The 25331-nt window shown below is 39.1% G+C and overlaps 1 protein-coding gene and 1 long non-coding RNA gene across 4 annotated transcripts in view; one reads left to right on the top strand and one right to left on the bottom strand.

Moving 5' to 3' along the window:
• The window catches only part of LOC135220669 (glutamate receptor 1-like), a 713951-nt gene that overhangs the window by 30509 nt on the left and 658111 nt on the right, over nt 1–25331 (top strand). The window lies entirely within an intron of this gene.
• LOC135220670 (uncharacterized) overlaps nt 10930–25331 on the bottom strand; it is a 108719-nt gene continuing 94317 nt past the window's right edge. The window contains exon 6 of one of the 3 annotated variants that reach the window (XR_010315752.1): nt 10930–11514. This is a non-coding gene — a long non-coding RNA (uncharacterized LOC135220670). The remainder of the gene's footprint in view (nt 11515–25331) is intronic. The other 2 variants (XR_010315753.1, XR_010315754.1) reach the window with 2 other exon arrangements.

The following is a 25331-nucleotide window of genomic DNA, read 5'->3' as shown; positions in this document are numbered from 1 at the left end:
TCATTTTTGCTGCAGATTTTAGTAGTTACGCAGCTCCTTAGAGCTAAAAAAAACACAGTAAAATAACAAAAGACTTGGAAAAAATCTGGGAGGAAGACAAGAGTAGCATGAGTTTGATTGCCGATTTTTCAAGTTTCATTGAATTTCACTACATTACGTATCTCACTCATATACCACTATTTACATACATTCCAACACATTCTAGTAAAAAAACATTGAATATCAGTGATATCTTCATACGGCCCTCTCCTAAACATTTACCCAAATGGTAAATACTGTATAAGTACTTTAGGTAAATCTAGGTAATAACTCTGCATTAGGTATTTCTTTGGAAATTACAGCTTCCTTATAGTATTGGGGTGCTTAGTTAAGAATTTTTGGGGGGTCGACTGTAATTAACTCCCAGGGGCTAGTACTCAACATGGCAAAATAAATTTGACAACCCAATCCCTATTGGCTGTTTGTGTTCGCAGGAACATCCCTCGCAGTCCGTGCGGAGTTAGGGTAAAGCACCGCTGTGCAGGCGGACATTTGTACCACTGCTTGGTCACTTTCCCAAAAAATAACAGTAAATGTTTAGAAGAGGGCCGCACCAGTTTTGTAAGGTTTAAAAACAAAAATGGCAAGAAACCACCAGATTGGTGTTGCAGAATGTGTAGAAACATGAGGAAACTCTTTAAAAACAAGAAACTTCACTTATCTAACCTTTAACCTACAATTATAGGGGACCCCAGTGGGAACCGGGGTTTTTGGGTGGGGGAGCAGGAGAAAAGTGATATGCAGTGCACTACCTAACCTAACAAAACCACCTAACTTAACCTAGGGTGCCACACCCCTACCTAAGCCTAGCAGGGGGCTTTGCTCCCTCCTGCAACCACCCCCCCATTAAGGGCACTACATCTCTGGCACAAATCCACAAGTTTTTGTGTATTTCCAGAATACACTAGACAAAAAACACCATAACTTAAATAACAGTCACTACAAGATGCTGGAATTTCGTTAACAGGGCCTTGAATATTATCCCGTAAATGCTGCTCAGAAGAAGTGCTGGCTACCGGCTCCATGTCTAAGAAGGAACTGAAATAGTATTGGTAGGATAATGTATCCTTGTGCCGAGAAAATTTCCGAACACCCGGGCCATTGGCCAAAGTTCCAGAGGTGTCAAAAAATGAAACTGTGGTTGGCCAAACAATCTCTCATATAATGACTATACTTTTTATATAGCTTTTCACTTGCTCTTTCCATGTAGGTGATTATTTTTTTTTTATCCAGTGAGGCATGCTTCTGAAGTTTTACCAAAATAGATTTAGCACTGCCACTATCCAGAATTAGACGCCAGTCAAAACCCAAGCAGCGTGGAAGCAACACCTTGAAACCTCAACTCTTCTCTTGAAGTAAGTGTTTTCTCCCAAGTTAGAAATTAAGGCCATAATTTCCGGTTAAACAGAAGTTAATGAAAGTCTAGCTATGCGCAGTGCAAACTTACCTCCATGGTGCTTTCAAAATTTTTACTTAAAACACCTTATGATTAGAAGAGTGATGCCATCTCGATGTTTCCTTTGTCATTTGTGTCAACAAACTTCCCATTTCCTGAGCTAAATCTGCACACCACATGTATCATAGATGCTGGGACACTTTCTTCATAACAATCTTAAATGACGAGGGTGTTTTGGCCTTCGAGCAGGTAAACATAGCAATTGTTCGTGAAGAAGAAGAGTGCCCTAGATAACATTTAAATAATTAGTTAAAGACCAGAATAAGGTTATGAATTGCAATTTTTTATTACGTATTCATTATAATTCATTTGAGAATATTTCTTGTTGTAAAAGGAACCAGATTCCCGACACAAATTTCATCGGTTTTGCTGTGAACATTAGCTATGATGTTGTTCACGCTTTCCAATTTTTTTTTATCAGTGTTGCCAATTGTTTTGTGTTTACCCTCCAAACCTGGGATAAGTTTGGAGACTTACACAAAACTGTGGAAATAAGTGAATTTAGTGCATCTATTTGACTATACATAAACATTACAGCAATTTTATCATTATTGCATTATAATGACATCTAGAATTTATGGAAACAGTTTGTAAAGGCATCAGCATATGTGTCAAGTTCCACTAAATTGCAATTCCTAGAATGCATTAAAGATTACATTTGTTTCAGCCATACAATTATTAAAAATTAAAAACAAATTATTTCAGCCATACAATTATAAAAAAATTTTTAAGTCAAAATAGTAGTATAGACTTATATAAATAAAAAGTGCTAGCAAAAAAGTACAATTTTTTTGTAATAAACAATTCACTAACCCGTTGTCTGCTCGACTCACGAATAGTGATCTTTCTGATCAATTTAAATAGTTTGAGACTTCCAAATCGTCAAAGGACTCTATAGCATGGAATCTCAATATACAGTGGGCCACGTATTCGCGTTCTCCGAATTCGCAGACTCACTGATTCGCGGATTTCTCTTTGGACCATACCTACCCATTTATTTGCAGGGATTCGTCCATTCGCGGGATTTTCCGATAAAAATAATCACTAATTAGTGTATTTTGATGTTTATTTTCATGACTAAATACATTTTTATGATACAAAAATCATTTACTAATTTTCAAATATTAATTTTGAATAATACTGTATTAGTAAGTTTAATACGTAAGTTTAAATATCATAATAAAAATAATAATTCTCTCTCTCTCTCTCTCTCTCTACTACAAAGATGTATGTTTTTTCTATGATAAATAAATGATTTACTATTTTCAAATATAAACATTAATGTATACAGCAATAATATCAATTCATTAAAGAAAATACCATAGTGAATTAGTAAGATTTTAGGTTATAAATTTAAAAAATTATGGAAGAATGAAGGAAATCCCAGTCTTCTCTCTCTAACTCCAGGTACTAAAACTGTCAGATATATCAAGTTAAGTGACAGGAGGGGGAGGAGCTGTTGTGTTGTTGCCACCAAGTGCTCATGTAATTTCTCTCTCTCTCTCTCTCTCTCTCTCTCTCTCTCTCATTTACTGAGACTCAAGATATAGTACTTGTACTATATGTTTTTAATACTTTCAAATAATAATAATAATAATAATAATAACTGTAATTACAAAATTCATATTATGTGATAGTACAGTAGTACCTCAAGATATGAAAGGCTCAACTTACGAAAAACTCGAGATACGAAAAGTTTTCAAGATACGAAAGGTTTCTGAAAGTCCGAGATTCGCCCCATAACAATTTTGAAACTCGCGCCGCATGCCGCCATCTTAGCTATAGTAGACTCGCCACCATCCTCCTGCTCTCCCATGGTTCTGATCTAGCCAAGCCATGAGATCCTTCTCTCTAATTGGACAGCATCCCTCCCATCATGCATTTTCTATACGTACGTGTTGGCGTGCCTTAGCTCGGCCACTTCGCACCTGAAACTTTACCGTACGCAATCGGCATTCGTTCGGTCCAATGATTTCGTTTAGTAACGTAAATTCGTTAGTGATTTCGTTGCAGTACATATTATCGTGTTGTGCGAAGACTGTATTGTGTAACTTTACGTAAATTAACGTACAAGATTAACGTAGTTATGGGTCCCAAGAAAGTTGAAATTCACGGAAAGAAGTGCATGCTGTTTTTGGAGACAAAGATGGAGATCATAAAGAAGTACGAAGCTGGTATGCGATTGAGTGTGATCGCAAAGGAATACGGCCGTAATCCGTCGACAATAGGCACCATCCTTAAACAGAAGGATGCCATCAAAGCAACTACACCGTCGAAGGGCATCACTATTTTGTCCAGCAAGAGGAGCCATGTGCACGACGAGATGGAACGGCTGCTCCTCGTCTGGATAAAAGACAAAGAAACCGCTGGCGATACAGAAACGGACGGCAATCGCTCACAAGGCCAGTGCTATTTTTGGCGATTTGATTGCGCAGGCGGAAGACAACGGAGGGGAAGGGACTTCAACGCCAACCCCAGAGTTCAAGGCTTTGCATGGCTGGTTCGAGAAATTCCGTAAACGGACTGGCATCCATTCTGTGGTGCGTCGTGGGGAGGCTGCCGGCTCGGACACGAAAGCGGCCGAAGCCTTTAAAAAGACGTTCGACGAGATAATGACCAAGGAAGGCTACAGTTCTCAGCAAGTCTTCAACTGTGATGAGACTGGCCTTTTTTGGAAAAAAATGCCTCGTTGGGCATACATCACGGAGGAAGAGAAGAAGCTACCCGGGCATAAGCCTATGAAAGACAGGCTTACGCTCGCACTTTGTTCTAACGCCAGTGGGGATTGCAAGGTAAAGCCCCTACTGGTGTATCACTCCAAGACTCCTCGAGCCTTTAAGGCCCACAAAGTGTTGAAGGAGAAGCTTCCAGTGATGTGGAGGGCTAATGCAAAAGCCTGGGTACCGAGGCTTTTGTTCACCGAGTGGGTAAATCTGTGTTTCGGCCCGACTGTGAAGAGTTTTTTGCAAGAGAAGCGCCTCCCCCTGAAATGTCTGCTGGTGTTGGACAATGCCCCTCCCCACCCTCCTGGCCTCGAGGAAGATATCGTAGCGGAGTATTCCTTCGTTAAGATTCTTTTTCTTCCGCCCAACACCACCCCTCTCCTCCAGCCCATGGACCAGCAAGTGATAGCAAACTTTAAGAAGCTGTACACGAAACATCTTTTCAAAAGATATTTCGACATCATCGATACCACAAACCTCACCTTGCGTGAATTTTGGAAGGAGCATTTCGACATCGTCATTTGCATCCGACTCATCGACCAAGCTTGGCAGGAGGTTTCGAGGCGAACCTTGAATTCCTTGTGGAGGAAACTCTGGCCTGATGCCGTTTCCGCCCGAGACTTCGAGGGATTCGACATGGGCGAAGCTGGTGCTGCTGAGTCCAAAACAGTTGACGATCCCGAAACTGTTTCCCAACCAGATCTTGACGAGATTGTTGCACTCAGCAAGTCCATGGGGCTGGTCGTCGACGAGGACGACATCAACCTGAAGGATTTGGAGGCCATGCAACATAACGTCGTTCAAGAGGAGTTCTCTAGCAGCGGCGATGAAGAGGAGGAGGAGCCTATGACAACGGCAAAAATTAAGGATGTCTTAGCCGCTTTTCATAAAGTGCAATCGTTTATCGAAAAGACACCCCGAAAAGGCTCACACAGGTCGTATGCTTGCGCAGTTCGATGACGTTTGCCTGAGTCGTTTCAGGAACATTGTGAAAAGTAGGCAGAAGCAATCTTCCTTGGATCGTTATTTTTTAAAGAGGCCTTCAGCATTAGCAGGAGTAAGCAAAAAGGAAGAACCAAGTGATAAAAAACAGAAAGTTGAAAGCAAAAAGGAAGAACCAAGTGATGAAAAGCAGAACATTGAAAGTGGTAATGAAGTTGAAATTCTTAAAAAAAAAAAAAAAAAAAAAAAAAAAAAAAAAAAAAAAAAAAAAAAAAGAGCCTACGTAAAAGTAAAAAAAAAAAAAAAGTTAAAAATCGAAAAAAAGAAAAAAAATTTTAATTTTTAGATTTTTGTAAGTTAAGTGTTACAGTTTTGTTAATGTGTTTCGTAAATTTTAGTTTTATAGTTTTCCTTAAATTTTTTATGTGTTTTCGTAAAGTTAAGTGTACGTACGTTATCTGCCGTTTGTCCTCCTCCTCTGCCGCCACTTTCGGAGATAGCCTCACTCGAAAGGTAAGCTTCCACATTTTACGTTACAGTAATAATATTTCTTGTACACTAATATACACTTTATTTACAGGTTTTACATTTTTAGTCTTAATTTAGGTATTGAATGGTCCAAATTGTTGTAGTATTTCATTGTTTATAGGTCAATTTAGCTTTATTATGAAATTTAATGGGGTGTTTTTGGAGGGCTTGGAACGGATTAGCCATTTTACATGTAAAATGTGTTCCAAGATACGAAAAACTCATTATACGAAGGCCGCCTCGGAACGGATTAATTTCGTATCTCGAGGTACCACTGTATTTTAAAGAAATACAATACTAATCAATCCATGTCACTTTTAATTAAGGTTAACTCTCTCTCTCTCTCTCTCCCCCTTTTGCCACACAAGATATGTGCCATAGTGGTAACTCCCTCCCTCTCTTTCGCTGGAAGCGTTATAAGTATTTTCTGAGAGAACAGAGATAAACTCTCTCTCTCTCATACCGAGATGAAAGAATTTTTATGGTACTAGTATGTAAAATGTTTATTGATAATTTCAGTTATTTAATAATAATGATAATAATAATAATAATAATAATAATAATAATAATAATAATAATAATAATAATAATGATAATAATAATAATAATAATAAAAAAAACTGTAATTACAAAATTCATAATGGTAGTATTTTAGAGAGATGAAAATGACCTTTCCATTTCACTTGTAAGGATTACTCCTCTTTCTTACTGAGATGAGAGAATTTTTATGGTAGATGCATGTGTTTATTATATTTTCAAATAATAATAATAATGATAGAAGTAGTAATTATAAGATAACTAATTTCAAATGAAAATTCTTCCCTTCGTCTTTTTCTGTATCAATTTCCTTCTTTCTCATAACTCCAGTGATGCTCGGAGCTGGGAAAGTAACAATGCCATACAATGGTCAACGAATTTAATGGTTTTTATGCAGCCCCTCTCTCTCTCTCTCTCTCTCTCTCTCTCTCGTCTCTCTCTCGTCTCAGATCTCTTCTCGCGTCTCTCTCTCTCTCTCCCTCCACAAGATACTTGTCATAGTGGTAACTCTGTCTCTCTCTCTTGGCTGCAAGTGTTATAAGTATATACCTTTAAGGGTACTAATGTTTAGGATTACTTTGAAATTATATTAATACAATCTCTAAGATTAATACAGTAATATGATAATAATTTAAGGTAAATTTGATGCAGGATGTTACATAAGGTATTCATTTGGTGTTTCTATTCCTTCCTTCTTTTATCTCTCTCGCTCTCAGCAAAAGAATTGATAGACTGACAAACATAATTGCTCAGTCCTCTCTTTCTCTCTTCTCTGGAGAAATATATGTATTTATGGGAGGGGAAAAGTGTTGCCTACAGATGTTCATTTCAGTCTATTGAAATCGTAAGGAGTTATTCTCTCTCTCTCTCTCTGCTATTGGCTGTTTATATATTTCTAATGGTAAAATGTTTAAGATGAGTTTCAAATGATATTAATAATACCAATTCAATGGTATATTTGATGTAGGATAATACTTTAAGTAGACATTTGGTATTTGAACTTTCAAGATAGGCAGATATAGGTATTTTTAGAGGGGAGTTCTAACTATTCGCGGGTTTGAGCTATTCGCATGGGTGTCTGGTACACATCTCCCGCGAATACGGGGGAACACTATAGTACTGAAATGGCTCTCGAGCCCTCCCTTTGAGCCGTTTCTTTCTTTGTCTATGAAGAACCTTGCCAAGAAGACACTATTTTTAGTTGCATTAGCATCAGTTACACAAGTTAGCGACAAAAGGTGTTATTTTTTGCCTTGTATCAAGGTTGGCGAGTTAAAGGGAAGTCTGGGGGTACAATGTACCTGGAGTACTCACCAGTTCATTTTGTTTTAGTTTAGTGGGTAAAGGTTTTTAATTAAGTGCAGGTGACAGTTGTTGTGTTTTCTTGTTGGTTATTTCTGGTCTTAGCCCAGGGCAAGGGCAATATTTTGTTGTATCTTAGTTGAATCAGCGGTGAACACCATGGCTACGAAGATATTCCACTCCATGTAGAGGCACTCATTGGTCATACTCCAAGCCTTCTACTATGTAAGATGAGCACCGACCAGAGGCAGTATTCTCCTGCAGTAGCTCTCTTATAAGGTAAGGTACAACAGGCATTAACAGTGCTTTTGGGTCTTTTTTCAAGAATCATATGTTATTTTTGAATTAAGCTTACATCCACAGCCCCCCATCCTTGTAATGGGTAATCAGCTGTGTAATTGTTTGGTAAGACACTGCAATAAAAATGGAATTTTTATAATAAAATAAAATTTTATTGCTTACCAAACAATTATTAATTAAAGCCCTCCCTCCTCACCACAGGTGGATGGCTGGGCAGAACAAATTGATGTTACCTGGACAGTTGTACCTGTAGCTCCCTTGAGTGGAGGGAGATGATGTCACCTACATCAACAATGGCTGTGCCACCGTGGAAGTTTTGAAGCTATTGTCTACCATCTGTAGGGAACATACAGCAATATATTTGTTTGTTAAGTATGCAATAAAATTTAATTTTATTATAAAAATTCCATTTTCTCATGGTTCAAGCTTTTTTGTGTCAAATACATAAATTGAAAACTCAGTTCATCTTAGGGTATGAGATCTGGGAGTAGTATTGCATAAAGAAGTAAATAGCCCTTTTTTCTTGTAAACTTGATCATGTGTCTTCCCTAATAAAAGAAACATAAATGACTTACCTTTCGATATAAATGAGCCTTTAAGATAAATAAAACCTTTGTTTTTGTTTATATTTTAGTAAGATTAGCAAAATAATTGCTTTACAGTAAGTACACACTGTATGCACTATCCATATATGCCAGTTTTTATCAAGATTTGACAAAAATAGAGGAAAATACACTTATTTTTGTTCTTAGGTCCCAAAAGATATAATTATTTTCTAGATATACATTGGTAGTCATTTTGTTCTGTAAACTAACTCTTCAAGCTGTATCCCGTATACCCTGTAGGGGGTAGTGCCATCAGTGCACCTCATGCAGTGCACTGTAGGAATTACTTGAGGTTATTTGCAGCTTGCCTTTGGCCCCTAGCTGCAACCTCTTTTGCTCCTTTTACTGTACCTCCTTTTATATTCTCGTCCATCTTATTTTCCACCCTCTCCTAACAATTAATTCATAGTGCAACTGTGAGATTATCCTCAAGTTACACCTTTCAGACCATTTACTGCGAATTTCCCTTTCAGCGCTGAATGACCTCAAAGGTTCTAGTGCTTAATGACCTCAAAGGTTCCAGTGCTTATCCATCGGCCTAAATTCTGTATTCAATTCAATCAATTTATTGCTTATACCATAAGCCATTTAATCATTGCATCAACTAAAATCAAAAGGGGCATACTTTGCCCTAATTAGCTCTGTCACCTTTCTACTTTTTCCCTCTAATCCCTGGGTAACATATAAATCAACTGTAAAGCTATATAACCTCACAATCCATTTACTATTTCATCAGTTTTATGTGTTTTTCAATAACTAAATTATATTTGTGCCATAATGCACAAACATGAACCACTAAACTCAGCCTTATACTTAACATCTCGGTCAAGAAATTTATAATGCATCTTAAAGCATTTAATGTTCTCTTATGTGTTTATCCATATCATATCTAAAGTTTGTGATACATGTATGTATATGGGTCAAAATGTTAGTTGAGAAGCGTGGGATGTAAGACACTAGAATGAGGTGAGGTGCTTGAGCCACTAGTGTTGATGGTTGCATGATATTTGATGACTGAATGGGGCTCTTGTCATTCTCATCTGAAGCATTGTCTATGGAACATCCCCATAAATGTCTTGACTGCTGTCCTTATTACTACCGTAATTACAATTGTGACAGTTATGATCACATGCATAGCACTCAAAGTTTGTCTCATACAATGCATAAAAAGTAAAAGATATTGTTTTAGTGTAAAGATTCATGTCATATGTGGCTGAAGAACTGGAATTATTTTATAATGTTATTGCATATACAGAGTACAAACATGGTTATACTTGAAACATTCCAAGTCACTCTGAACAGGTAAGAATCCATATCTAAATTAAGAAATTTTTATTCTAGTAATTATTATACAGTACAAAACTTGTTCTTAGTACATTTCTTTATAAGAATAGTACTGGCCTTTTGGGTACTGTGCAAAAAAGGGATTTTGACGTAGGAAAAATCTATTTCTGGGCGAGGAAGCCGTGTCGCCCAGTGAAATGTGTCCTCTTTAGCACTATTTCTAGTAAAATATTGCTATGATACCAGAGAACTGCTAAATTGGACATGTCAGAAGTCTCTGACTCGCTCACCTAAATAAAAGGTGTCGGTATAGAACTGGGGGTGTTGTATGCCTGAAATAAAAGGAATAAAATTTCTCCTTCAATTCATCTAATGTATTTTCATTTTCCTTATATTAAATTGTATTTACCAGCAATTCATTAAAGACTTTCACGGTACTGCAATGCATTAAGAGTCTGTGACTAAGATGTTAAAACATATGAAGCAGCTAAATGAGGTGCATAAAGTTGATTACTGTATTAATTACACTACACATTTAATGCACTGTTGCTCTTCATTTATACAATAATGCTTGTAATTTCTTTGCGAATGTTTAGTAACAAACTAGCATTTTGGTGTTGTAGTATTGTTGTCATCTGTGATCAGCCAGTGGTCATAAAAGCAGGAACTATAAAGGAAGAGCAATCAAATGGACTTGTTTGCCAGTAGTACTTGTATTGATCATTGACTACTTTTATCTTTACTCTTACCTTTACCATTACTACCAAATAAATGTTAAGAGTATGGCACAAGTGATGTTTGTGTTGTGATTGTGATGGCTATACTATTCTTGAAATTACATCTTTGTCAGAAAAAAAATACTATAATACAAGTAACTGAGAAGGGAGAGTATTCTTATCTAGGGAAATACTTAAATTAATTACATCTTTGTCAGAAAAAAATGCTATAATACAAGTAACTGAGGAGGGAAAGTATTCTAACCTAGGGAAATATTTAAATTAAGTAATCTAAATAAGGTTGAGCTGACATCCTAGAAAAAATAAATTAAACTATTAGTACTATGTTTTTATGACATGAATGAATGGAAATTATCAGTTGATATTAATTCATATTAAAAAAACATCCTTCGTTTCCAGATTTTGAGTGTAATTTAGGTTTTGATTATCAACTAGGTTAGACATATGATGTGGGATGGTTCCTCAGTAAAATGTTTATTTGAAGTTTCAGGTAAATATACAATAGTTGTCTGAGGCCACAGTACTCTGAAAATGTATGCTATTGTTCCCTCAAGCACAGTTTTATTAAAAATTAACTTAGTTTTCAGAAATCTTTCTGAGATTTTTATAAGTTTTGACAACATACTATGAAGGATTTATAACATATTTCCTAAAAAAAGAGAGCAGTAAAGTCATATATGTATTTTTCACTTAACATTGCAGCCATACATTCAGTGCAGGATAACCTTTCAAAAATTTTATGTACAATAATCCTTGCTTTTATTGTGTAAATATCTAGGTCTGTGTGATACTGAGAACGTGTGAAGTAGAGAGCAAGAAATTCACAGGTATTGCCTTTTAGAATATGACGTCTACTTAAATATTTATCATACCTTGACATACAGTAGAATCTTCACCTTCAAAATCAAAATTCTGGAAAGTTTCTTCAGAAAACAACTCAAAGAGTTTCTATTCATTGTAAAACTCTAAAGCTGAGGGTTAAACATTCAATCTCCTTAACTTCTGAAGGCTACTTAGCACCGTTCCCAATGGTCTAAATCTACACGGTAAGAAGAAAATATCTGAAAATACAAGATAAAGTTTGTCACATTTATGTACCAGGTATTACTTTCAAGTAAAAAGGATTTGAATCTTCAACATATTCAGACTTTGACTCTATATTTAATAGGTCCTGTGATGAAATATATTACAGCATAATACAATGCATTAAATTTACATTATCCAGGATCTAACTTGGAAAAATGTAAACTAGTATTTGTAGTTAACAAAATAAATACTACCATGTGACATTCTCCATCAAAATGAATGCTACATTGTGACATTATCCATGATCAAGCTTTGAAAAATTTAAACAAGTATTTGTAGTTACCAACAACAATATGAATTTAATATTCATTTTTGAAATGAAAGAATGACTAAAATTGTTTCAACATACTTCAAGTAACAAACGTAGAGTCAGGTCCACTCTATTGCCTCTCCCTCTCCTGCGCCACAGGTGGGGGGATGCCTGGCGGGACATTGGGCCAAGTGGCAGAGTTATGGGGCGGAGAGGTGGGTGGTAGTCCTCCTTCGGGTGGGGTACCTACTGCCATTTGACTTCTCTCCTCCTCTATCGGACAAGCCACAGCTCAGGAAGGCATATCCTCCAGATTCTCTGAAGTTCTTGGCTCTTCAGGAGGAAGTACAGAAAATGCTGGACAAGGATGTGATAGAGGAAGGGGTGCGTCTGTCTCCAGGGTTTTACAGTCACATCTTGGTGCTCAAGGCATTGGGAGGATGGAGCCCTGTGATCGACTTATCCACCTTGAATCACTTCATCAGGAAGACACGGTTCAAGATGGAGACCCCGCGTTCAGTGTTGGCAGCCGTGAGGGAAGGCGACTTCATGCTATCGATAGACTTATGGGATGCATACTTTCAAATCCCTGTTCATCGACATCCAGGAAGTTCCTTCGCTTCAGGCTGACGACAGCCCCTCAAGTGTTCACAAGGGTCTTCTCTCTTGTGTCAAGTTGGGCCCCAGCTCAGGGGATCCGTTTGCTGAGGTACCTCGACGACTGGTTAGTCTTGGCAGTTTCCAAGGAAAAGCTGCTGCAGGACAGGGATCGTCTACTTCAGTTCTGTCTGGAACTGGGCATAGTAGTCAACCAGGAAAAGTCAAACCTTGTACCCAGTCAAAGGATTCTCTACCTGGGCATGGTTATCGATACGACAGTGGCAAGAGTTTTCCCGTCGGATCAGAGATTGGAGAAGTTGTGGGTGGTGGCGCTCAACTTCCTGTCGGCATCACATCAGTTGCAGGTTCTTCTGGGAGTGTTGTCTTCCCTGGAGAAGCTGGTCCCTCATGGGTGTCTTCATTTTCGGTCTCTGGAATGGAGACTGGGAGAATTCTGGTCTCAGTCGGGGGACTCACCCCTATTAATGGTTCCTCTGTCTCTGGAAGTGAGAGAAGACCTTCTTTGGTGGTTGGAAGACCAAAATCTTTTAAAAGGAGTCCCTCTGCGTTCTCTTCCACTGGACTTCCTTCTATTCTCAGACAACTACCTCGCGGTTTGGGGGGCTCATTTAGGCGGCCTCATCGCTTCGTGTGTTTGGAGTCTGGAGGACAAGCAGCAACACATCAACGTCTTGGAGTTGAAGGCAGCCTTCCTGGGTCTGAATGGGTTCCAGGAGAAGGTAGAAGGTCATTCTGTTGTTCTCATGTCGGACAACACCACGGTGGTAGCCTATGTGAACAAACAAGGAGGCCTGGTTTCTGGTCATCTTCATGCCTTGACTCTCGAGGTTCACCAGTTGGCGGTCAGCAATTCGGTAGAGCTCTCAGCCAGGTATATCCCAGGCAAACGGAATGTGGTCCCAGGCAAACGGAATGTGGTCGCAGGCAAACTCAGTCGTCAGGATCAGATCCTAGGCACAGAGTGGTCCCTTCATCAAGTGGTAGCAGACAAGCTTTTCCAGGTTTGGGGGAGATCCATGCTGGACCTTTTTGCGACTCGCTTCAACAGGAAGCTGGAGATATTCTGTTCAGTGGTTCCAGATCCTTTAGCATTGGCAGAGGACACATTCCAACATCCCTGGGACAACCTGGAGGTGTTTGCCTTCCCTCTGTTTTGTTTGATACGTCAAGTTCTGAACAGGCTAATAAGTTCACAGGGTCTCAGGGTGACTTTGGTAGCCCCTCTGTGGCCTGAGGCGGAATGGTTCCCAGATCTGCTGTCGTTGTTGTCAGAGGTTCTGAGGGAGATTCCCCCTTGGCGACATCTGTATCAGCCCCACACGGAAAGGTTCCACCAGTTGGTAGAATCCCTGTCTCTTCACGGTTGGAGGCTATCAAGTAACTCCTCCGAGTGAGAGGCTTTTCTCAAGAGAACAGCAGGGCATATGTCCAGCAGTCTCAGAAAGTTGACCTCCGTGGTTTACCAAGGCAAATGGGCTATCTACTGTGATTGGTGTCGTAAATGGGGTTTTTCTCCACTCGCAACCTCTATTCAGTGAATAACAGACTTTTTAACCTTCCTCAGAGATGAAAAACATTTCTGTGTCTGCCATTAGAGGCTACAGGGCGGCCCTGAGTTTGGTGTTACACCTTAAAGGTATCGACATCTCCTCTTCCTGGGAACTTTCCTTGCTAGTTAGGGTGAGCAGTCGAGTTCTCCTAGAGAGCTCAAGCCTCCAGTGTGGGATGTTTCCTTGGTTCTCAAGAGCTTCACTAAGAGTCCATATGAGCCCTTGCGTCGCTCATCTGAGATGAGCTTGAAGCTCAAGACAGTTTTCCTTCTGGCCTTGGCATCTTCCAAGAGGGTAGGAGAGCTCCATGGTCTGAGCTATGAGGTGAAGCACACCAGGGGTTGGGGGTCAGTGTCCTTCGAATTTGTCCCAGAATTCATGGCCAAGACCCAAAATCCCTCTGTGCACGATGACAGGTTCACTTCGTTTTCCATTCCATCACTGAATGACTTTGTGGGTAGTGATGCACAAGAGCTTTTGTTGTGCCCTCTCCGGGCCCTGCGTTGCTATCTTAAAAGGACTCGGCACGTTAGACCAGGCTGCCGCAGACTTTTTGTTAGCACAGGCCCTACAAAGAAAGAGGTGTCAAAGAATACCGTCTCTTTTGGGATACGGGAAACCATCAGACAGGCATACTTGACTCTTGATGATTCCACCACCACGTCTGTGCAGGCTAGAGCGCATGACATTAGGGGTAGTGGTCCCTCTCTGGCTTTCAAAAAGAACTTGGCTGTACATACAGTGCCGAGCGCTGGTACTTGGTTACGCCAGTCCACAATCACCTCTTTCTATCTTAAGGATGTTGCCCACAGATCTGCAGACACATTTTCCCTGGTTCCTGTGGTGGCTGTCCAACAGGTTGTGGAACTCATAGCTGCCCTTAACAGGGCACTTTTGTATCTTACCCAAGATGATTTTGTGGATGATTGATTGATTAATTGTGTATTGTATCTGGCGTCACAACATCTGGGTAATTGACACCGAAATAAATTAAATCGAAAAAATTAAATTTTTGATAAATTTCATATAAAAATATCTATAAATACACTACTATATATAAAAATTTTGTTCATATATAAGTTCTTACATAGACAATCTATGTATAATTTAAATTTGGTTAAGGAGGCCCGCCTCCCTCATAAAAATATATAACTGCTCTATATTACAAACCTTTCCAAGAATTGTAGCTAGGATAAAATTACCTACTCTGTCACGACCCCAAGACAGGAACCTATGTCTCAAATTCAAGAATCTGGGACATTCAACCAGCAAATGTCTCACAGTCAAGGGCACAGTACAGTTCTCGCAAAATGGAGGATTTTCACGAGACATCAAGAACCCATGGGTGAGTCTTGTATGTCCAATCCTCAATCGGCACAACATCGTTTCTTGTCTCCTTGGCATATACGGATATGACCAAGGAGGGACTGATGACGTGATACTACGCATTTTTTGATTATTTAAAATATCCTCCCACTGGGACTGCCAAAATTTTTTCATCTCTGACCTACTAGAGGGTACAAATCCCGATATGGTAGTAGGCATCTTGTGGGTTCTGGGGAGCTGACCACAAACTTTGCAAGTTGGTCAGCTTTCTCATTCCCAGCCACCCCAACATGAGAAGGCACCCAACAGAACTTTATTTCTTTCCCTCTTCTTTTTAGTAAAAGCAGCCATTCCAATATATCTAAAATCAGAGGGTTTAAAGGGTTAAAAGATTCCAGCGACTGAAGAACACTTTTTGAGTCACAATATTTAATAAAATTACTTTCATTCCAAATTAAAACTTCCTTTAAAGCCTTTAAAATCCCATATAATTCTGCTGTAAAAATCGATGCAACTGATGATAGCCTGCCGCTTCTATCTACGTCAGGGAAGGCTAAACCAAAGCCGACGCCAGCATCTGACTTTGAGCCATCCGTGAAAACTGCAGTGGAGTTATCATGTTGCAAAGAGTGTTCTAAAAATATTGACCGCATGGCCTCACTGGACATTCTGTCTTGGTAAAATTAAAATATCTACAAAATTTTACCTCTGGAAAGTTCCAGGGGGACTAACTGAGTATTTTGCTGGTAAAATCTCGATTCTTGGCATATTTAATTCTCGGACAATAGAAATTACTCTAAAAGCGAATGGATGAGGTTGCTTGGGGTGACTTTCATAAAACTGCCAATGCCTTTCATTTCTCATACAAATGCTTGTTAAAGACTTAGGTAACCTCTGGAATCTATACCAGCTCCGAACCAGCAGACGCTTATAAGGAAGATCCAGTGGCACCTCATCAGCATCTACAAGCATGCTCTCGGTGGGAGATGATTTAAATGCTCCAGTACACAACCGTATTCCTCCGTGATGAATTGAGTTGAGCATTTTAAGGCTACTTGGTTTTGCAGAAGTGTACACCTCACACCCATAACTTAATTTTGAAAAGACCAAGGGTTTATATAATCTCAACATCTGAGTTCGGTCTGCACCCCACGAAGTGTGAGACACGACTTTCAGCAAATTCATTGCTTTCAAGCATTTTGCCTTAATATATTTCAGATGTGGAATCCAGGTCAGCTTGCTATCAAAAATCAAGCCAAGAAACCTTGTTTCACCAACACATGGAATTCTCTGACTATGAATGAATAGATCTGGATCAGGGTGGATTCCCCTTATACGACAAAAGTGCATAGTTACAGTTTTACAGGCAGAAAATCTAAAACCATTAACCTCACCCCACTTTACTATATTATCAATGCAGAGCTGAAGGCGGCGTTCAGCCACTGCCATCCTTGATGCTGCAAAGGAAATCGATAGATCATCAACAAAAAGGGTATATGTTATATCTGGGGGAATTACTTTAGAAACACCCCATTGATTACCAAGGTGAACAAGGTTACACTTAAAACACTTGTGGTACTCCTTCTTCCTGATTGAAGACATCTGACATTGTTGCTCCAACCTGAACCTGAAATATCCAATTTGTTCATGAAACTTACCTGTCAGATATATATATAGCTGTATTTTTCCGAATCCGACAGAAATTTAAAAACACTTACGACACACGCAGTGGGAGTCAGGTGGTTAGTACCCATTCCCGCCGCTGGGAGGCGGGTATCAGGAATCATTCCCATTTTTCTATTCATAATTTTTCTGTCGCCGGTGCTGAAAACACCTGTTTTCAGTACCTCCGTCTTAGGATTTTGGAAACTTCATTGCCGCTAAGTATCCTAATTGTCTTTTGATTTATTCACTTGGATTTGTGGCTAGGCATACGCTATCTTAAATTGATTTGAATTTGATTCATTTTTGCATAAAATATCTGAATCTAGTTAGGCTAGTTTCAGACGGGGTTGGGGTTGTCTGCAAAGATAGGGGTGTGGCTACCGAAAGCTTCGGTAGATTCGCCACTTGGTATGTACGAGGGGTATGGGTCTTGCTTCTTTGTTGAGATTTGTCATGTAAGGAGGGTGAGATTTGTCTTTCGTAAGGAAGACGTATGATTCGTATGTACGCAATTAATCAGTAAACATGTCTAATTCCGTAAGGAAGACGTATGATTCGTATGTACGCAATTAATCAGTAACAAAAGTCAGGGTAGTGAACCTGCTAACCTTCCTGTAGACTTTATTTTGCATAATCCTGTAGTATGGCCTACGGGCTATGTATATGTCTACGAGAGGTGCTCGCTCTCCTTCATTGCTGTGAAGTGCTACTTCTGTAATGGTTACTCCTAACCTGCAGTGTTGCCTTCGGGCCCTAAGCAGTGTCTGTAGAGAAATTGCCCTTTCTCTGATACTCCTTCGATTCGTAACTTAGAATCGAAAGTGCTTGCTTTAGAGAGTAAAAGTGAAGTGCAGTGATACCCCTTGTGTAGTGGAGGGTGCGTCAGATCGGCCTCGTTTCGCCTCTAGGCCGGGACCTCTGCTTGACTCCCAGAACGAGGGAGAGAGCATGTCGAAAGCCGAAGGAGGGTTACGAGGAACCCCCACCGATCTGGCGTGCCTTCGGCAGTTTCTGATGAAAATCCCCAGACTGCCTAAGTGCGTGCACGTGCACGAATCCTGAAGGATTGCTTCTCGTCCTCCGAAGCGTCCTCCCCGCGCAGGGTGGAGCTTTCGGATGGACTCGCGCCCTCTAAATAGAAGCTTTATAGAAGAGGACGCTTCACGTCCTCTCTCTCTCTCTCTCGTTATGCGTTTCAGTGAGAAGTAAGAAGGCGAACGTCGCCTGAACTCGTGTCCGTCTTTCCACCGAGAAATACGTCAAAGAAGTCATAGTAGCAGTAAGCTTTTGAGAGCGGACGCCCAACCCAAGCAGGCGCGCAGGGTGCACGCCAGCGCGCGCCAGTGGACGCCGAGCGTGCGCGCCAGTGGACGCCGAGCGCGCTCCAATGGACGCCGAGCGCGCTCCAGTGGACGCCGAGCGCGCTCCATGGACGCCGAGCGCGCTCCCAATGGCCGCGCGCGCTCCAGTGGGACGCCGAAGCGTGCCAGCGCACGCCAGGTGTGTCGCCTGGCTGAACGTTTCTGTTGAACTCTTCAAGCTCTTGTTTCAGATTTGGGCTTAAAGAATTTTTACCTCTACCTTCGATGATACCTTCTACCTCACCTGCAAAGAATGTGAAGTAGGCAGTGCTTCGGAGTAAGCTTAAAGTGAACAGACAACTTCTTCTCTTCGAACCCAGCAAGACATCGGGTTTCGTGAATTCAAGAGGTCTCTGTCAATTAATATTGCTTTTCGCATAGGTGGATGGAGTTAAGGAAAGCTCAAGGGAAGTTCTCGTTTGCTCTACCGCAAGCTTTGCCATTCTGCCAATAAATTTAAGTTGCCACTACCGCAGTCAAGACTTTGCGATAAGGCAGTTAAGGGTTATAAAGGCTCGATGTCCTGCACGTCAGGACTCTCGGCAACGTTCAGTAGGATTCTTGCAAAGGCACTCATCAAAAGTACGCTCTTCAGGTAAGCGCAAGACATGGACCTGCCTTTGCCATACAGTGGGGTCATCGCTTATTCACGATCAGTATTCACGGATCCAGTTAATCACGGGTTTTTTCTTGGACCGTTTCTCATGTTACATCACTGGTATGAATCGCTGCATCACGGTTTGTTGTGTTGCGTATGCGAGTGTTTTTTTTCGGTAGGCTAACCCTCGGCCGTGGTCCGATAACTACCAACATTCATTTAAAGACTCATATAATGATATTAACTGACAATAAAGGTAATAAAAACCATTCTCACCTAATAATATTATTGTCCTATCTTCGAAATAAATAGCCTATTCAAGGTTTATGTACGACGTTCATTGGTAGGCTAAGCGTAGTTGCAGTGCGATAACCACCAACGTACACAAACATTCACATTAAGATATTAATTGACAATAAAGGTAATAAAAACCATTCTTACCATATATATTATAGTCATATCTTCATAATAAATAGCCTATTCGAAGAATAATTCCACATCATTGCACTCAACTTATCGTCGGAGTGGCCAGCCACAAAATGTAGCATATACCTTTAAGTACGAAAATGGTTTATATATACGGTTGCGTTCAAAGCGACATTTTTTGTTTTGATAAACTTTTAGAAATTTTAATAGTAGTGGTAGTGTAATTACAGTAGTAATAACATTAAGGCTAAATTAATTCGAACTTCATTATTATTTTGGCAGTATTCGTATATAACTTCTCTGAACAATGAAGTCATACAAACGCTATTTGTCATAGATTATCGTAAGTATTGCTGTTTGTTATTGGCGACGAAGCGTAAACGAAATACATAAAAGCCATTTTTTACCTATATATATTCGATATCTTCATAATAAAAAGGCTATTAGTGGAGTAATTCCATATCAGTGAAATCAATTTTATCTATGCGAGGCCAGCCAGCTGACAAAATGTACGTACGTATATGAAAATTAAATTATGGTAGCGTTCACAGCAAGATTATCTTTCGAAATTTTTATAGTACTATTCATGCTACGTAGTAATAATGTTTGGAATATACGTAACATTAATTTTCAATACAAAATATCATCGTTATTTTGGTAGTGAATAATAGTTTAGAATTATCATACATACACTGCATTGTTATGGGTTTGTGCCAGTGATAAACAACCAAAATAACGTTCTCCTTTAACCTGTTAAACGTCCTCCCCGGATGAGCTCGCTGCTAACATACCGTCACGCTTTTTTTGTAATCAGCGATCATAGCACTGATGATAGTTTTTCAAAGTTAATATTGATTTTTATGTTTATTATTCTTACTGTAATTAAGTGTAGGAAATTCTCTCTCTCTCTCTCTCTCTCTCTCTCTCTCTCTCTCTCTCTCTCTCTCGGAGTCCAGTCACTCGGCGAGAAAATTCATCTTCACTCCCGCTATTGGAAGAAAAGTTTGTATCATCACTGGAGGATTCAGAACTAGAGCTCTCATCATCAAATAGGTTATCAATATCAGACTCCTCATCTAGTATTGAATGATCTCACCTGAAGAAAATACGCCTCCTCTTTGGGACATTCATTGTGAAAGACGCGAAATCCAATTTGTCTCGATAAACGCCCGAAAGCGTAATGACAAGAAAAAACCAACAGGGACGGGCAGTTTTTTAGCATAAGCGACCACCAGGAAAGAGTTGCCAGGCTGGAAATAAGTTCCCCTGTGCTGAGAGTGTTACCAAATGATGTTCCTACACTTTCTATACGAGTAAACGTATATTACGGGGCTGACGGCTTGGACAAGCACAGTCAAAGTTTTGAACGTAATATCCCGTTGAAGGCGCTACCGAGTAGATCGCGGTAAAACGTATTATTACGTGGGTGACGCTTAAACAGGTTAGTCAAACGCGTTTAGGAAAAACATGACATAGAATCGACTTTGCGACTTCGTTCACTTTGATATTTTTAACGATACCAATACTATCATTTGTACTACTAAACCAATCTTCACATAAGTAATTTTTTCGTAAGATATGTGTTGTTACAAAAGCTAGCTTATACATAAAGGCTTTTATAATTTAAGTCACCATATACATATGTACCCAAACTCATTGTGGGGAAATTTACTACTGTTTCCTCGGATATTGAAAATCTTTAGCATCATTCAAACACTTTAATAATATAATGCATAAATACTAGGCTATACATATTTACATCGTATACAAATACTATACAGTTATATACACATACTTTTATATACAAAGTTAACAGTTATATACACACTACTTTTATATACAAAATTAATCATATGAGTAGTGATCAGACGACAGCTGTGCACTGGACATACGTACGTACTATGTAACTTGGAAGATAAAACAAACAAAATTTTGTTGTTGTTAGTCGCCGGGATAGATTAACATTTTTCCAGAGATTAAAGAGCTGAATTTTTCTTTGAAGGTATGTCAACCGCGTTAGTAAATAGAATATCATCTTCTAAGGATTTTTTTTTTCTCTTCTTTTTGCGGAAGAATCTTCAAGCCATTTTGCATTCAAAGTAATGAGAAGGAATCATTCTATTCTTCATGAAATCAGTAAAATACTTACACTAATAATAAAAACACATACATCATCGTTAGCTTCGTGTGTGTAAACGTTCATTCTAAGAAATTACAGAGTAGTATAACTAACACCTGATTGGTTGGTTGGTAGCCATGGAGATCTGTTATCCAATGACTGCCCTCTGCTTCTGTTCTATTTATAGACATACGCCATGGATGGCACTAGGTTTGAACGTTACCATGTTCGTGATTTTCTGACTGCTGACGGCAAAAATTACTCAATAATTTTCTTTATATAATTATTCCTTCGTGAAAACAATAATATAATATCGCGGTTGACATACCTTCAAACAAAATTCAGCTTTTTAATCTCTGGAAAAATGTTAATCTATCCCGGCGACTAACAACAACAAAATTTTTGTTCGTTTTATCTTCCAAGTAGTAAGTTACGTAGTCCAGTGCACAGCTGTCGTCTGATCACTATTCTATTATTAACTTTGTATATAAAAGTATGTGTATATATGTAACTTTGTATATAGTGTGTGATAAGATGTATATTTGTTATACGATGTAAATATGTATAGCCTAGTATTTATGCATTATATTATTAAAGTGTTTGAATGATGCTAAAGTATTTCAATATCCGAGGAAACAGTAGTAAATTTCCCCACAATGAGTTTGGTGCATATGTATATCTAAGATGACTTAAATTATAAAAGCCTTTTATGTATAAGCTAGCTTTTGCAACAACACATATCTTACGAAAATTACTTATGTTGAAGATAGTTTTAGTAGTACAAATGATAGTTATTGTATCGTTAAAATATCAAAGTGAACGAAGTCGCAAAGTCGATTCTATGTCATGTTTTTAACTTTAACGTATAGTGGTATGAAAAACACCAGTGTGTCGTAGCGATGCGTCATCAATATAGTGGTATGAAAATACCACATGTTTGTAGCGATACGTAATCACAAAGTACAAATCCTTTTCCCGGACCATCCTCAGAATTTTACGACTCTTCAACTTCAAGATCGATATGGTAAAATATATATATAGTCATACTTATTGTTAAAATTCACAAGTTGAACTGCAAAACATTATTACATTTTGATTGTTATGTACATATATTTTTTGTGTTTTTACGGAATGTTTGTTTTGAAAATAATACCTATTAGTGAACATATGGTATTAATTGTCCCACTATTTTATTATAGGTGATCTTAATTATCTCACATTCATTAACAGTATTATATTAATATTTATTTAAATAAACTGTAATTAATAAATAACAATAATGAAAAACATAAAGGGAAAAAATGTTTTTGCTGCAGTAGTGGTGTTTGTTTGATTATGCATCTGACCTCACATTTCCGAAATCTGAAAAATTCCAAAAACCGAAACATCGGAATGTGTGTGTACTGCACATTTTTTTAAAAACACGCACACAATGTCTACACATTTTACTGCAAATTACAGTACGTACGTATTTATTCTGAGAGAGAGAGAGAGAGAGAGAGAGAGAGAGAGAGAGAGGAGAGAGAGAGAGAGAGAGAGAGAGAGAGAGAGAGAGAGAATGATTAAGGACTCCAAGGCGTGTTATTTTTACAATTATTTTATTATCTTGGGATTTTTTTTTAATCTTGAGATTTTCTATTCAATTCTCGAGATAATAAGAAAATTACCGTAAATTGACTAGCATCAGCACACTCTGAATGACTCGGCCATTAGCAGGCTAAACCACCAACCTTATGAACTTGCATGATACATGAGATACATGACAAAACACAAAACCACTGTTTATGGTGAAAATTAGGGGGTTGCACGATATGGGAGATTGCACGTTATTCGAGTATATACGGTATTGTGATTTTTTTTAGCCTTTTATGGAACAAAATCTAGCAAGAAATTGCCATTACCAGTTGGCAACACTGGCCTACAAACGTTTGTTTTGGTGTTGTTATGAAATGTGGTGTGCGGCGCGTTCTTTAAATTGTACCCATATAAACGTGAGTTAATTATGTGGCATCCGAAAGCCCTGATTCTTTTACCCTTTATGGGAAGACGCCTAAAGGTCAGATGAAGGGTTGTTTTACGTGGAATATACTAGTATTAACGTGTTGTGACGAAGGAAGAGATGTTTCGCTGCATACTGTTGGTAGCATTATCGTTTATTATATTACTGGATTGCACTGCAAAATCGTCGCCATCTTTTATCAACATAGATTGTTGGTGAGTACCCATATGATTTACATATTTTGATAGTTCTCTTACCACTCATCCTCTCTTTCCTTGTAAAAAAAAAAGAGGCCCACCATGCGTATGTAGGCTTCTAGCTGTAATCCCTAGGCTAGTAGCTACATACCTATGCACAGTAGTAAAAACATATACTACATTTATTTTTTAAGGCTAATTTTGTACAATAACTTTAAAACTGTCTTGAATTTAGTTTTAGGTGATAGTTGAAAACATATTTGGTGTTTGAACTAAAGTAGGCAGTTATAAACATTGGAATATGGTCTTGGGTGGGTTAACTATTAAAGTAGGCAGTTTTAAGCAATTTTGAGGGGGGTATTCAGGATAACACGGGTATTTACTTATCACGGGGGGTTCTAGGCCCACCCTAGTCCCCGTGGATAACGAGGCCCCACTGTACTGCCAATAAATTTTTAAGCTTTAGCAGGCATTAGTTGTGATACGGGAGAGGAAGCTGGTTGGAGAGTTTCTTCCTCTTCCCAGGATAATTTTGCCAGCTTTTTAGCCCATCTGAAAGGGCTTTTCAGATGATAGATTTTGTTAGTTCCTAGTCGGGACTACGCTGCCGAATTGAACATCGTCGTTCTACCTGACGTAAGCCCAGTCTCTTAACAGGATTCTTCCCCATTCCTCGTTTGAGACGGGAATCGGAAAATAAAATGCTCGACTTCCTGGATTACGTTTTATCAATTCAGTGGACTTTCCACCATTGACAATATACTATAGTTTTGTCAAGTAAGTGGGTATCCCCTCATTGACAAATATCTCTTTGTCCCGTAAACCTGTTTATGGGTTGTTTCTCATTGACAAACATCTCATTAACTTGATATTGCGTAAGCGAATAAGCTCTTATTGACAAGATTCGGAAGAGATCTCATTCGTCATTCGCAGACTCGTACAAGAAATAGACTTGTAGACTACGTCAATGAACGCTTATGTCCAATAACATAAGAAGCTTGAGCTGACTGCTTCGATTCTCCTAAGCTTGTTCATGAACTTGCCTGTCAGATATGTATGTAGCTGTATTTCCGAATTCAGCTATATATATGTCTGCCAGGTAAGTATGAACAAACTTTATTGTGATATAATTTCATATTTTGCCTTGCGTTATTTTATTTCTGGTTGGTTCAAGTCATATACGCTTGCTGTAGTTACCTCTTCGGATGGCAACCGAGAGGTCTATGGTCCATTTTAAGGACATTTAATCGAACTCCCTGCAGCCTTCCAGGAGTTTCCGATTTATCTTTTACCGTTGTATGGTAGTGTTCTGACGACCACAAACGCATCTGTATATTTAGCGTTTTCTGTTTCGCTTAAATATACCAGCTTGAGAGTCTCTTTATGCTAAAAATAACGGACCTTTTTCTTCATAGAATAGGGTAGCTGGCAACCCAGGCATAAAGTTAAGAGACGACGATGACGGACGATCGTAAGCTGCTGCTGTCACTGTCCTCTGACTCCTCTCCTCCAGACTCCAGTCCAAACGAGCCAGTACCAACTCGTTCGCTGTCATGCGCTGTAGGTTAAGTCTCTCTCTCCTGCGGGATTGACTGACTAACCGTATCTCTGTGCTGGCAGTTACGTCTCTCTCTCTCCTGCGGGATTGACTGACGCAACTGTATCTCTGCCTACCCTACA

Source organism: Macrobrachium nipponense, chromosome 2 (genome assembly GCF_015104395.2).
Source record: "Macrobrachium nipponense isolate FS-2020 chromosome 2, ASM1510439v2, whole genome shotgun sequence".
In the NCBI taxonomy this organism is placed as follows: domain Eukaryota; kingdom Metazoa; phylum Arthropoda; class Malacostraca; order Decapoda; family Palaemonidae; genus Macrobrachium; species Macrobrachium nipponense.
This window is presented reverse-complemented; position numbering and strand designations above follow the sequence as displayed.